Here is a 15164-nt window from a genome sequence, read left to right on the forward strand (position 1 = left end):
TTCCAATTTGGATTCCTTTTATTTCCTTTTCTTCTCTGATTGCTGTGGCTAAAACTTCCAAAACTATGTTGAATAAGAGTGGTGAGAGTGGGCAACCTTGTCTTGTTCCTGATCTTAGTGGAAATGGTTTCAGTTTTTCACCATTGAGGACAATGTTGGCTGTGGGTTTGTCATATATGGCCTTTATTATGTTGAGGAAAGTTCCCTCTATGCCTACTCTCTGCAGGGTTTTTATCATAAATTAGTGTTGAATTTTGTCGAAAGCTTTCTCTGCATCTATTGAGATGACCATATGGTTTTTCTCCTTCAATTTGTTTATACGGTGTATCACATTGATTGATTTGCGTATACTGAAGAATCCTTGCATTCCTGGAATAAACCCCACTTGATCATGGTGTATGATCCTTTTAATGTGCTGTTGGATTCTGTTTGCTAGTATTTTCTTGAGGATTTTTGCATCTATGTTCATCAATGATATTGGCCTGTAGTTTTCTTTCTTTGTGACATCCTTGTCTGGTTTTGGTATCAGGGTGATGGTGGCCTCATAGAATGAGTTTGGGAGTGTTCCTCCCTCTGCTATATTTTGGAAGAGTTTGAGAAGGATAGGTGTTAGCTCTTCTCTAAATGTTTGATAGAATTCGCCTATGAAGCCATCTGGTCCTGGGCTTTTGAAAAACAGCCTACACTTATTGAGAGCTCACCATGTATTAGGCATCAGGTTAAGATATTTACATGAATTACTTCATTTTTGTCTCACAGTAACATGACATAGTGCTATTATTACCCACATTTTACAGATAATCACAGTGAACCCAGAGACAAACATTAATTCCCTAATGTCCCACAGCTTCATAAGTGGCTGAACTTTAATGTAAACACAAGGAGTCTAACCTGAGGACCTGTGCATTTATCATTAGTCTATACAGTAATGAGTAAATGAGAAGTTTACAAGCCCTCTGAGTTACGATAACGTGACAAAGTCTGCTGTGAGAAGTTAGGAAGGGAGAGATCCTACAAGCCTGCTTTAACAGAAATCACAATTCAGTTGGACACACCTATAACAGGATCAGTCAGTTAAGTACCAGTAATACAAACTGACATGGCCCATGGTCTGAAAAGTCAAAGAGATTTCTGTGATTATACTAAGAATGACAGTAAATATGAACAAAGAGCATTCCGCTTTGTATTAATGTGACTGCACAGGTCCAAAAAGTGAACCATGGCTTGGCTGGGCAGACATCAGCTGCTTGGATCTTATGAAGAAATTCATTAGAGATATGAGATAAAAATAGAAAGATGAAATGTAAATAGAAAGGATAGTAAATGGCTAGTCAAGTGAGCATATTTAACCAATCAATATGATGTTTAGTAACAAATAAAGATTACATGAATGAACACTGATTTTCCAATCCAGTATTCTGTGATTAGTAACAAAGTATGATTTCTCTGTTGCTACCAATCTGAATCTCATATTTTAAGAAAAGCTATTCAATCCCTTTCACTCCTCTAGAGGTCTCTAATAAAGTACTAGGAAATAGAACCTCTTTTTGCTATATTCTCCCAAAGTTTGCTTTTCTGGTTCTAAACACAGAAAGAGTGGGAATGGCAGGCCCCAGGAGTCATTGTTAGCCAATGAATTAGAAAAGGATGAATTTATGATAGAATATATTCACATGTTTAAGTGCTTTCTCTAAGAATTCACCTAAACCTTTTGTTTTCTGTCAGAGAAAGCAGAAGTTTGCACTTACTTAAAAGAGGGAAATTGGCAAGCCAGGTGAAGGGCGTGAACAAATATAGGATGTCAGTAAGGAGATCATTGAAACTCCATTCTGGCATCCAGACAGGGCAGAAAGAATGTGTTTCTAGGACTATGCTTAAAGATTAAGAGACTACAGACAATAAAGAGAGTGAAGAAAATGATAAAGAAGGAAAGATGGAGAGGTGGAAAGACTGAGACTTTGGAGATGGCACTCTATTGTCAAAGAAGTGTGAACTGGATCATGAACAGAAGGATAAAGTAGAACTCACTGGAGTAATAAGGTCTAGGAACTGAGTGATGAGATTATCAGAAGTATCACTAGCATCAACATGGACTCTTCTCTGTATACCTAGGTGATTTACTTTGTGTTATGGGATCCACATGTGCAGGACACCAAGACCTTAAAATAATATAAAATATAATAATTTACATTTCCATGGTACTTTATAATGTGATATCACAGCAGTAATTCTTCTTATTCTCACTTCATATAGAGCCCTTCTTATTATAACTGCAAAATTCATTCAGACATTTTCCCTCCTATGCCAAAACATCTTAAGACCATGAAAGATGAAGAGGTAAAGGTGTTAGATGTTAAGATATTTTAGAATTGGAAAATCTGACTATGATCATGTCTCTTAGATTTAAGTAAAGCCAGTTTGAAGTGTGCTTGTTAAAAACACACATGATTTAACTGATTTGGGGCCTAAGGGCAGCCAGAAAGAACAAAGGGAGCATACAAAATATATATGGGTTATTTAAAGAAAGGAGTTCAGGGATTGGGCCTCACTTGCCTTCAAATGGCTTCCATGAAGTCATTTGGAGAACAAATATATACATTTGTCTTGGGTGATTAAGTTCATTAAGCTATAGAAGGCCAGATGCCAGCATGGGAAATAATTGAGTTTCCATGGCCAAGCAACAGCAATTCAGTGGCTCTGAAAGGTGAAAGGGAAGTGACAGGTATGTGTGCCAACAGGATCCCAGCACCACATCCTCAATGGTAGCTGTGTCAGCATATCTTTCCCTGGCTGTACAAAATACCCTAGTACTACTGATTTATTTATTTTTCTTTTTTAAAGGGACATAAAATTCTGTATTGGTTGAAATTTTAAAAATCCACTGCTGCTTATCAAACCAAAAGGGGTGGTTTGTGCATTAAAGTTACAAAATGTGTAAATTTATATTATTGCTCCTATTTTATAATAATATACTTGCTTATCTCATTTTTGTTGGAAGAGACTAATATATTTAATATAAAATATAAATTAGAATCTAAAGTCCACAGTGGGAACTGAAATTATTAGAGTTTGAAGGATGGGGTGATACTTGTGAAATTATAGCTATTTAACACTGGACTTCATGTTCAAAGATGTCTCTTCTGATGGTGATTATAATCTTTGTGGATGTGATTGAGAAGCAAATATTGGGCTGGCCAAAAAGTTCGTTCGGGTTTTTCCATAAGAACCTCAGAAAACCTGAACGAACTTTTTTGACCAGCCCAATACGTGATCAGGATTTTAAGATGATCATTTAACTTTTTTACTAACATACTATTTTCAAAGTTCTGTTAGCAAGTGTGTATTATTACAATAATTTTCCTTAACTAGAGAATTAATTAGATATTTCTAAAAGATCTCATTTATTTATTGTTCAGGAAGGAATGACTAAAAGACCCAAGGAATTCTCATATCTAGACAGTGAATAAATCAAAAGTAAAATCTCCTTTCCTCCAGCCAGGTTCTTGAATATAAAGTTGACAAATGTTTTCCTTAAAGCAGCAAACTATCAGGCTGATCAAATCACTACTGCTTTTATGAGTCACAGCATAGTCTTTTAAAGGTGTTTCAGGGTGACATTTTGAATCTTCTCATACTCTTCCTCTTTATAGTTCCACCAATTTGGTTTGTTGAGGTGTAACTCTTTCTACCCATGTTTTACTCTATCATGTATGTGTTGCTTATAGTGAAAATGATTGCTCAAACTCAACTAAAACCAAAGTGAATTATATTCTTGTTGCCTTAAATACCAGTCCTAAAGTGAAAACTTACTCTAATCTCTCAGGTTTATTATGGCCAGAAGATTGTTTTTAAATGTCTGCCTATAGTGACTAATACCAACATGTAGGCCCTGTCTCAGTTTTAGAAAGATTTCAAGCCTTTTTGAAGAGGGAAGTCATGATTGCTATCTATACTCAAGTTGATCTGGCTGCTCCTATAGTTCTACTTTATGGCCCAGTTCTAGTAACTTGATTTCTTCTTGAGATCAAGTTTCACCTTATGACTCAGTTTTCTGTCCTGATCTTGATAAACACCCAGCACATCAATGACTTCAGGATTGGAATTCTGATTTTCTCATGCCTCCATCCTTGCCTCTTGAGATGTGATTCTGAACTTCAAACCCCATGCTTTAGGTCTGGCTTCCTGTTTCCTCATGCCTCTTGACATGTCTGCTTACCACACCTCAGTATATTGCTTCCCTGTAGGCTCCTCCTTTTTCTGCCCTGTATACTAGCTAGCTCCTCAGACTGACCAGTCACCTGTCAGTTTCTCTCAAGATAACTGAATATCCTGTCAGGCTGGACTTCTTCACCTGACCAGAAAATTTTCCTCTAGTGAGTACATCTAGTTCCAAGTCCAAACTCTCTAGGACTGGCCCCATGTCTTGCAACCAAAACTTTTGTGATGAGCCATGCAACAGAGAAAACTGAAATCTTCCATGCTAGTTAACACTACCTGTTCCAAGATCTCTTTGAAGATGGTTATCACAACATTTAATATTATATTATAGATATTTGTTCAGAACTTTCCACACATCTTTTATTCTCTCAGAAAATTACGAGATTCCTATCTCCAAAATTCACTAGACATAAGAGCTATAAAGATTTAGATAAAATATGCATGTTCTTTAAAAATATCTCATCTTACCACATATAAAATATATCTATCAGAAAAGGTATAGTAACATTTCTGTTTAATCTATTAAAACATGCCACCTATTTAAATGAGTCATTACAAGCTTGTCATGTAGAAGATATCAATTTAAACACCACAAAAGAAAAGGAGTGCCTCCATTAACATGACATTCAAATCAGTAGATGAACTACAGAGACAAAGAAAAACCATCAGAAATGCAGAGAAGAAAAATTATGACCTTGTGCTTGCTTCTTTTAACATCAACAGATTTTTTTAATGGATTTAAGTTGAACTTGATTCATGTATTCAACTTGTGCTTGAAAATATTTTATCTAGAATAATGAAGGCTTTTTTTCAACCTAATTCCCTTAATCTATGTCAGCTTCACTTATAATCTAACCTGACGAAGACGTGTTATTTCCCTAAATATACCTCACATTATCCTCTCAAAATTTATCCTTAACATCATTTGATATATATAATACATGGGAGGTAAATGCATAATAATGTGGTTCAGAAGCACATTTCCATTTCTGAAACAGTAATTTTTAGGATGATACGAGGAAAATAGTATCAAATAAAATATAAATCTTCAACAAAAGCCCCCCGCCAATTTATAAGACTACACTCAAAATCAATGGTAACTCTTTTTGAGAGGCATTAGATCAATGATTTTAAGAACGTGAGTCAGACAAAAATGGGTAAAAAAATTTGACTTTATGTTATATTTGCTATATGACCTTTGACAAGTCTTTTCTACATTTCATCATTTGTCTACATAACTGTACTTTTAAAAATATTAAATGAGTTATTTTATATAAACTGCTTAGCAGTGTGCCTAGTATGCAGAAAATGTTTAATAAATAGTAGCTAGTAGTACTATGATCTTATTATCAATAATCACTGTATTCCTATAGTTCTTCACCTTTATTTTCATTTAACTTATAATATTCTGAGATGCCTTTGATGACACTCACTTATAACACTTTTATCACAGATTCTATGTGAGGAAATTTTTAATATTTAATCAGGCTGTGGTATTTTGCTTTTTTTGAAAGGGTGTGTTGAGATATGTAGAAAAGACAAATGAGAACATTAAAAAGGTACATTTTAAGTAGTTTATTTCTTGACGATACATTCAGAGCACAGGAAAATCTATTCTTTCATATGCATTCTTTTGAAACCTCTTGCCCAGAGATACTGCAGGATCATTCATCATTTCCTACTGTTTCTACATCCATCACATCTTTTTCCTCTGCTTTCCATATGACCTCCTTAGCTTTTCTGATTGTAGTAGCAAGCAGAACTAATCATGAATAAATTCAGATTTGGGACAAAGGAGAAGCACAGTGGTCAGATTTGACCTTAGTTCTCTACAGCCCATGGCCCTCAGGTTATTCTTATCTATCATGAGAAAGAGCTTATTACATCTCAGCTGTGTACAGGCTAGGATGGGCATTAGAGAGAGCAAGTTAAATGGGCATGGACTGCTAGCTGACAGGCATCTTTAGGTGTTGATTATGTAGCATTTATCAAATGTCTCCTTTGCTGTCTCTGTCAAAACAAACCAAGGGCTCTACTTTGAAAAACCTTGTGTCTTAATAAGGCCAAAAAGAAAATAGCCAGAGTAGATACATACAGGAGATACTGGACATAGATATGTGTAATTTATTATAAGGAAAGTAAACAAATAGAATATGATGCTCCTCTTCCTCTGTTGTAATACCATGGCATTGGTATTGCTGAGTTAAAATGTTGACAGTAGAGAGAAATTCACAGTAATACAGTGGTAGAAACTATGGCAAACACATCCCCATCTCACCTTTTATTCAGAAGCCCCCTTTTTAGTTCTCATTTTCTCTGCAAGTCAGAAAACTTGCATTAAACATACATAATGTTCCCAGAATTGTGCTCTCTTTGTGGGTGAGGTTCAAAATAGAGTACAATTCCTCTTCAAAAACCAAAGAATTCTTCATCTTTAGGGAGAGGAGACACATGTACTTAAAACAACCAGCAAACAGTCCTAATAAAATATTAAATTCTACATGTTATCAAATAGACAATAGGGGCAGAATGGGGCTGGAAAAGAAATCGGAGAAGACATGAATAGCTTAAAAATTATTGATTCAATTAAATTGTAAGTGGAGTTTTAGTGTCAAATTTAAAACATTGTTTATATAGGGTTGTTTTCTTTATATTTATCCTTAATTTTTTCTTTAAACTGAAGAATTATGAGATAATACTCAAGATTTGCAAATGCTATTTAAACCCCCAAAACAAAACAAAGTCAATTCCCTCATAAAATAATAAAGAAGGAAAAAAAAGGACTTTTGCATAGATTAATGCACTGGGTCACAAAATTATAAAGGCAGTGATTTATTCATGATCTCTGGAAAATCCCCAAATTTAAGGATAAGAAAGAGGAAGAGAATCCAGAACATAAGCCAGAGACGGAGTGATCATAATGGTCAGAGGAGAGACAGGAGTATGGAGGCCTAGGATATTAATTTTCTACTGCTTTCTTGAAAATATTTTTGTTGTTGTAAGAGCACTTAACAGAAGATCTACTCTTTTGGCAAAACTTTAAGCATTCAAATGCTGTGTGACAAACTACCACAAATTTAGCAGCTTAAAACAACACCCATTTATTCAATCACAGTTATGTTGGTCAGAAGTCCAGTCAGGCACACGACTTCACAGCCTAATATTAAAGTATCAGCCATGTTGGTCTATTATGTAGAGACTCTGGGGAAGAATCTGTGTACAAGCCTATTCAAGTTGTTGGCAGAATTCAGTTCTCTATAGCTGTAGGACTGACGGCCACATTTTCTTGCTCACTGTTGGCCAGAGGCCTCTCTCATCAACTTAAGGTTGCCCACATTCCTTTCACACGTGCTCCCCTACTCTCCACTCCATCTTAAACAAGCTTTGGTGAGGTGATTCCTTCTCACACTTTGAATCTCTCTGACTTCCCCTTCTTCAACTATCTGGAGAAAACTCTATTTTAAAGGGCTCATTTGATTGAGTTAGGCCCACCTAGATAATCTCTATATTTTAAGGTCAACTGACTTGAGACTTTGATTACATCTGTGAGATCCCTTCACAACAATCCCTAGGTTGTTGTTTGATTGAATACTCAAGTGGGAGGAATCTAGGGGTAGAGGCATCTTTAGAATTTTGCCAACCACATCCAATAACCAAAGAAAAAAGATTTTAAGAACAGATGGAGGCTTCCCTGGTGGTGCAGTGGTTAAGAATCCGCCTGCCAATGCAGGGGACACAGGTTCAAGCCCTGGTCCAGGAAGATCCCATGTGCCGCAGAGCAACTAAGCCCATGTGCCACAACTACCGAGCCTGCACTCTAGAGCCCATGAGCCACAACTACTGAGCCCATGAGCCACAACTACTGAACCCATGTGCCACAACTACTGAAGCCTGTGTGCCTAGAGCCCGTGCTCCACAACAAGAGAAGCCACTGTAATGAGAAGCCCACGCACCACAACGAAGAGCAGCCCCCGCTTGCTGCAACTAGAGAAAGCCCGCACACAGCAACAAAGACCCAACACAGCCCAAAATAAATAAATTAAATAAATAAATTTTTTAAAAAAGAACAGATGGGAGTAGGGGATTAAGAGATACAGATTACTATATTAGGTATAAAATAAGCTACAAGGATATATTCTACAACATGGGGAATATAGTCAATATTTTATAAAAACTATAGATGGAGTATAACCTTTAAAAATTGTGAATCACTATATTGTACACCTGTAACTTATATAGTATTCTACATCAACTATACTTCAATTTTAAAAAAGGAAAAAAAGAACAAATGGATAAACAAAGTATGAGTAGCTATGTCAGGCTAAAGAAGGTCAAGTACTAAGAAAAAGACACTGTATTGTTAATCTGGTGGAGCACGGCGACTTTTGAGTGAGCTAATCTGGCAGAATGATGAGGTTGAAGAGAGTATTGGAAGAGTGATGAAACTGCAAGGAAATGAAGATTGAATGGGTGGTTGAAAAGCATAGACACTAAATATAGCATAGTAAAGAAGAAATACAAATCAATTCCTAGATACATTTAGAGTTAACACTGAAAACTGCAAATATGAATAGAAAAATTTTAAATGCACTTAGAAAAGACAGATTATTAGAGAGAAATGGGAGTTAAACTCACAAAAACAAAACAAAACAAATGAAAAACAAATTAAAAACTCAACAGCAATAACGAAAGCCAGATAGAGGAATATTATTTTCAAATTGGTGATGAAAAAAAATTATCAACCTAATAGTGTATGCCTAGCAAAGCTGTCTTTAAATAAGGAAAGGAAAACAAAAACATTTTAAGATACATGAAAACGGAGAGATTTTACCATAAATAAGCCTGCACTGAGGGAACTTCTAAAGGATCTGATGAAAATGCTTAACAGTGAGGAAAATAAAAGATAAAAATGTAGGCATATCTAACAAGTATTTTCCATATAAAATAAGAATAATAACAACAATAGCAACAAAAAGTCTAAAATGTGGAGCTCAAAAAAGGGCAGATACTTAACACAATAAAACACATGTCAAAACTGGGATGATAAAAGTTAGCGAATTCTAAGGTTTTTGCATTGGTCAGTAGGTGTTTGAGTTATTAACTTTAGACTGTGTTAAATAAATATTCAGGATAAAATATCAACTATACCTTGTAAAATAAAATTGCTGTAATTTTCTTTCGAAACCAAGAGAAGGAAAAATGATATGTGAAAGAAAACAAACATAGCTCAATCAATTCCCACATAAACAAACCAAAAAACCAAGAAAGGAGAGAAGAAGCAGCTCGGAGAAAATAAAACAAATATAAAAGGAAAAGTAAATTTATAGAAACTAATCCAGGCATTATCAGTATTAATTATCCCTGCTGTCACATATAAACTCTATATGGCTAGAAGCCCACACACCACACGTGCCTGGAGTAGTGTTTATTGGGGAAAACCCATGGAAACAGGAGCAATAACACGTGTGTACGTCCTCTGTTGCCCATTGAATTCTAGGACAATGAAGAAATATTTCAGGGTATACCTCAGACTCTGGAAGAAGTTCCTCACACATGAACTGTGCAGCCTTTAAGCATCATTAATCCATGGGAAGCATTAGTCCTTCCCATGTTTAGATCAGGAATCAGGCTACAATAGCAATTTGATAAGGCAGAACCTGGACTCCAGCCCTGCCCTGCAATCTCAGCATTCATGGTAGGTGGGTAGCATTATCTGTCCCTTCTACTTCAAGCCATGTGATTATAGCCATACAATATATCAATGCAGCAGCAAGATTTGACACGTTCCCTTCATATGATCAGAGGCTGAGGTCCAAACCTTATTATGCACCAGGAATTATTTTCTTAGTCACCAGGCCATAACTCATCTCCACAAAGCTTTACAGGAGTATATGAACTCAACTTTTGTTTCTGGGGACCAACCTGCAGGAGACCAGTCTGGGACAAGTTAACCCTTACCTCTCAAGAATATATGAACTAAGCTTATTAATTAAGACGTATATTTTCAGGTTATACAAAAATACCAAATTTCAGCTATATGCTCTTTACAATATATGCACCTAAAACCCAAAGCCAAGTAAAGATTAAAATTAAAATAATTAATAAATATATACCAGGAAAACACTAATGAAATTACAGTTGAGCCACTTATACTAATATCAGAAAAAATAAACCTAAGCAGGATAGATTTAGTATATATTAAATATATATTTATATATAGAAAAGTGTCAATTCTCTAAGAACATATTAAAACACTAATTCCTGTACAGGGTAAAATATTCTTACAATATGTGAAGTAAAAGTGGCCAGAACTACAAGTTGAAATAGACAAATCCACCAACATAAGAGATTTCAACATAACTATCTCAGTTTCTGGCAAGTCAAGCAGAGAAAATAGTAAGATATAGAAATGTGAATCACAAAATGTGAACACACTTTACTTAGTGGCCATAGGCAGAACTCTGCAGCAAAAAATGGAGAATAACTTAGGTTATTCTAAATGTATATACTATACATTTAGAAAAATGGACACCTGATCCATAAAGCAAGGCTCGAAAAATATCAAAGAAGCAGTATCATACAGACTATTTTTGAATAACTCATTGATCAAAAGAGAAATAATAGAGATTGTTTTTTAAAATATTCAGAACTAACCAATAATAAAATGCTGTATATAAAAAAATGACATACATTGTAGACCATGAGAATTTTTAAAAATATCAGATATCTAGGGCTTCCCTGGTGGTGCAGTGGTTAGGAGTCCGCCTGCCAATGCGGGGGACACGGGTTCGAGCCTGGTCCAGGAAGATCCCACATGCCACAGAGCAACTAGGCCCTCAACTACTGAGCCTGTGCCCCTAGAGCCCACGAGCCACAACTACTGAGCCTGTGCACCTAGAGCCCATGCTCTGCAACAAGAGAAGCCACCACAATGAGAGGCCTGTGCACCACAACAAAGAGTAGCCCATGCTCTCTGCAACTAGAGAAAAAAAAAAAGCCCATGCGTAGCAACGAAGACCCAACACAGCCAAAAATAAATAAATAAAACAAATAAATTTTTAAAAAAATCAGATATCTAAAGGCTACAATAAAATTGTACTAGTATTAAAACAAAATATGGGTGAATTCCTTTATTATCTAGAAAAGGGTAAAAAAAATGTCTTACTGTGATCCAAAATCTAGAAGCAAAAAGGGAAATTCTTGATAAATGTGATTACATTAAAAATGTGAGGGCTTCCCTGGTGGCGCAATGGTTGAGAGTCTGCCTGCCGATGCAGGGGACACGGGTTTGTGCCCCGGTCCGGGAAGATCCCACATGCCGCGGAGCGGCTGGGCCCGTGAGCCATGGCCACTGAGCCTGCACGTCCGGAGCCTGTGCTCCACAACGGGAGAGGCCACAACAGTGAGAGGCCCGCATACCACCCCCTACCAAAAAAAAAATGTGCATGGCAGATTGGGAAGGTTCCAATCTTTCCTCTATAATCACGGAACAGAGAGAAGCTTAACTAGCTCATGGCAATATAGATCCACCACCTTGCTCCAATGGACACTATTTGGCATTGCCTCTCAAACTCAAACATAGTAGAAATCACCTGATCAGCTTGTTGAACTGCAGATTCTGATTCAGTAATTCTGGGCCTGGGCCTGAGAATCACCATTTTCTATCAGGGTCCAAGGTGAAGTTGATGATCCTAGGATCATGCCTTGAAAAATAAAAGTCTAGGGTGGGGGCTGTCGAAGCATGGCCTACGGACTCCTGTGTCTTGCGGTCTGTTTCTGTAAATGAAGTTTTATTGGAATGCAAAAAAAAAAAGTGCATGGTATAAATAAAGAAGAAAGGGGAATTCCCTGGAGGTCCAGTGGTTAGGACTCCCTGCTTCCATTGTCAAGGGTGTGGTTTCAATCCCTGGTAGGGGAACTAAGATCCTGCAAGCCATGTGGTGTGGCCAAAATATTAAATTAAATTAAAATGAAGAAGGAAGGAAGGAAAGAAGGAAGGTAGGAAGGAAGGGAAGGAGGGATAAGGGCAAATGACAAAGTTGGATAAAATATTTGCATCTTGGCCTTCCCTGGTGCGCAGTGGTTGCGATTCCGCCTGCTGATGCAGGGGACACGGGTTCGTGCCCGGTCCGGGAAGATCCCACATGCTGCAGAGCGGCTGGGCCCGTGAGCCATGGCCGCTGAGCCTGCGCGTCCAGAGCCTGTGCTCCGCAGAGGGAGAGGCCGCGACAGTGAGAGGCCCACACACACACACAAAAAATTTGCATCCTATATCACATATAGAGGGCAAATATTGCTATTATATAAAGAATTTCTAAAAAAGAAAAAGAAAAAGTCCCAATACTTTATAGAAAAAAATAGGCAAATGCTATGGAAAACAGTTCATGGAAAAAGAACCAGCAATGGCTCTTAATCATATGAAGTGGTCAGGTATATAATACATGTATAATAAGAGAAATACAAAATTGGAACTACACTGAGGTATCATTTCTAACCTTGGCAAAAACAGAACACTTTGACAACATACTCTGTTATTAAGGTCATGTGAAACAATCACTTTCATACATTGCTAATGGAAATGCAAAAACATACCAGCTCTAAGAATTTGATATTAGCAAATTATTAATTAGCAAAATTACACATGCATTTACTCTCTGACCCAGAAATCCCACTTCTAGGAATCTATTCCTAAAATACACTCACAGAAATATGCAATGACTTATGCAAAAAGCTACTTATTTTCCTACTAATTGCAAAAGCAAAACAGCTGTAAAAAAGAAAAAGAATGAAAGAAATACGTTACACCTTTTGGGGTACCTTTTCGGTAACAAAGGTGTGGGAATTCATACACACACTCATACACATGTACATACATATTTGCTAATATTTTCCAAAAACAATGGAAGGATAAACCAAAAATTAATTAAAAGAAATAGTAAACTTAGGGCAGAAGACAAAAGAGAGGTAGTGGGAAGAACAAAGATAAAAACTAGATATTTTCTAATGTGCCTTGTTTTATAGTTCTGACCTTAGCACCTTCTTCATTTTTTATATATGTGAAAGATAACATTGAATGAAATAAAAATGTGAAGCAATCCCTAAAATAAAAACAAATTGAAACTCACTAATACTATTTATATCAAATTTGTGGCATAATGGCAAAGATACTTATCTCAATGAATTTTAAAATAGAATGTTGACTTTATATACCTAAGTGGGACCAAAAATAAAGATCACAAAATCTTAAGTCGCAGCTAGTGGTCCTATTATTAAGTTTGATTGGGGGATAATTCTAAAACCCTTATAAAAATACACACATACTCCACCACACACAGAATAGATTAAACCATATATGCAATGATATCACTAGGAACCAAGATTTTCAGTATAAAAGACAAGATCAAGATACAAATCAGACATGTGAAACAGAATCCTATAATCTCCATTTAAATTTGGGAAATCAGTCTTATGAAATTAGAATTTACTGATTTACTTACTTTTTTAGAAACATTCTTTTTCCGTCAACTTTGTATTGCCGTTTTCTGTTCAAAAGCCTGTGGAAGGGCTTCCCTGGTGGCACAGTGGTTGAGAGTCCGCCTGCCGATGCGGGGGACGTGGGTTCGTGCCCCGCTCCAGGAGGATCCCACATGCCGCAGAGCGGCTGGGCCCGTGACCCATGACCGCTGAGCCGGCGCGTCCGGAGCCTGTGCTCCGTGGCGGGAAGGGTCACAGCAGCGAGAGGCCCGCGTACTGCAAGAAAAAAAAAAAAAAAAAAAAAAGCCTGTGGAAGAACAGCTTAACACCACTCAGTTATCATCCCCACCAGGGAAATGCTGAATAGGCACAGAGGGCACCTGCATGCCCTCAGACTAGCCTGCGACCTTGGGTTTAGTAGCAGTAAACTCAGGAACTGGAGAGGTCCATTCACCCTGAAATTCCTCCTCCGTCACAGCCTTTCCAGCAGCACCCTACTCTTCCTTTTCAATCTCCTCAGGATCTCTGTGGAAGTAGAGATCAGGCACAACCTCCTGTGAGTTCTCGCGAGAAGTGTGGCGCGCATGCACAGACCCTCCGGGCCTAGCAGCCACCACGTCAGACCCACTGAGGGGGCTCCCTTGTTGCTGCGTGGGGTGGCAATGTCCACATAGCACAGAGGAGAATCTGTGTTACACAGAACGGGAGTAGACAAGTTAACTTAAGACGCCTCTGTGAGAGGCTGGCAGTCAGCCCTGGGATCAGTAAGCAGCAAAAGTCGAGGCTCCCGGGGCTTCCCTGGTGGCGCAGTGGTTGAGAGTCCACCTGCCGATGCAGGGGACACGGGCTCGTGCCCAGGTTTGGGAAGATCCCACATGCCGCGGAGCGGCTGGGCCCGTGAGCCATGGTCGCTGAGCCTGCGCGTCCGGAGCCTGTGCTCCGCGGCGGGAGGGGCCACAGCAACGAGAGGCCCGCATACCGCAAAAAAGAAAAAAAAAAAAACCCTGTGGAAGAACAGCTTAACACCACTCAGTTATCATCCTCACCAGGGAAATGCTGAATAGGCACAGAGGGCACCTGCATGCCCTCAGACTAGCCTGCGACCTTGGGTTTAGTAGCAGTAAACTCAGGAACTGGAGAGGTCCATTCACTCTGAAATTCCTCCTCAGTCACAGCCTTTCCAGCAGCACCCGGCTCTTCCTTTTCAATCTCCTCAGGATCTCTGTGGAAGTAGAGATCAGGCACAACCTCCTGTGAGTTCTCGCGAGAAGTGTGGCGCGCATGCACAGACCCTCCGGGCCTAGCAGCCACCACGTCAGACCCACTGAGGGGGCTCCCTTGTTGCTGCGTGGGGTGGCAATGTCCACATAGCACAGAGGAGAATCTGTGTTACACAGAACGAGAGTAGACAAGTTAACTTAAGACGCCTCTGTGAGAGGCTGGCAGTCAGCCGTGGGATCAGTAAGCAGCAA

Source organism: Hyperoodon ampullatus (assembly GCF_949752795.1).
Source record: "Hyperoodon ampullatus genome assembly, chromosome: X".
Lineage (NCBI taxonomy): Eukaryota > Metazoa > Chordata > Mammalia > Artiodactyla > Ziphiidae > Hyperoodon > Hyperoodon ampullatus.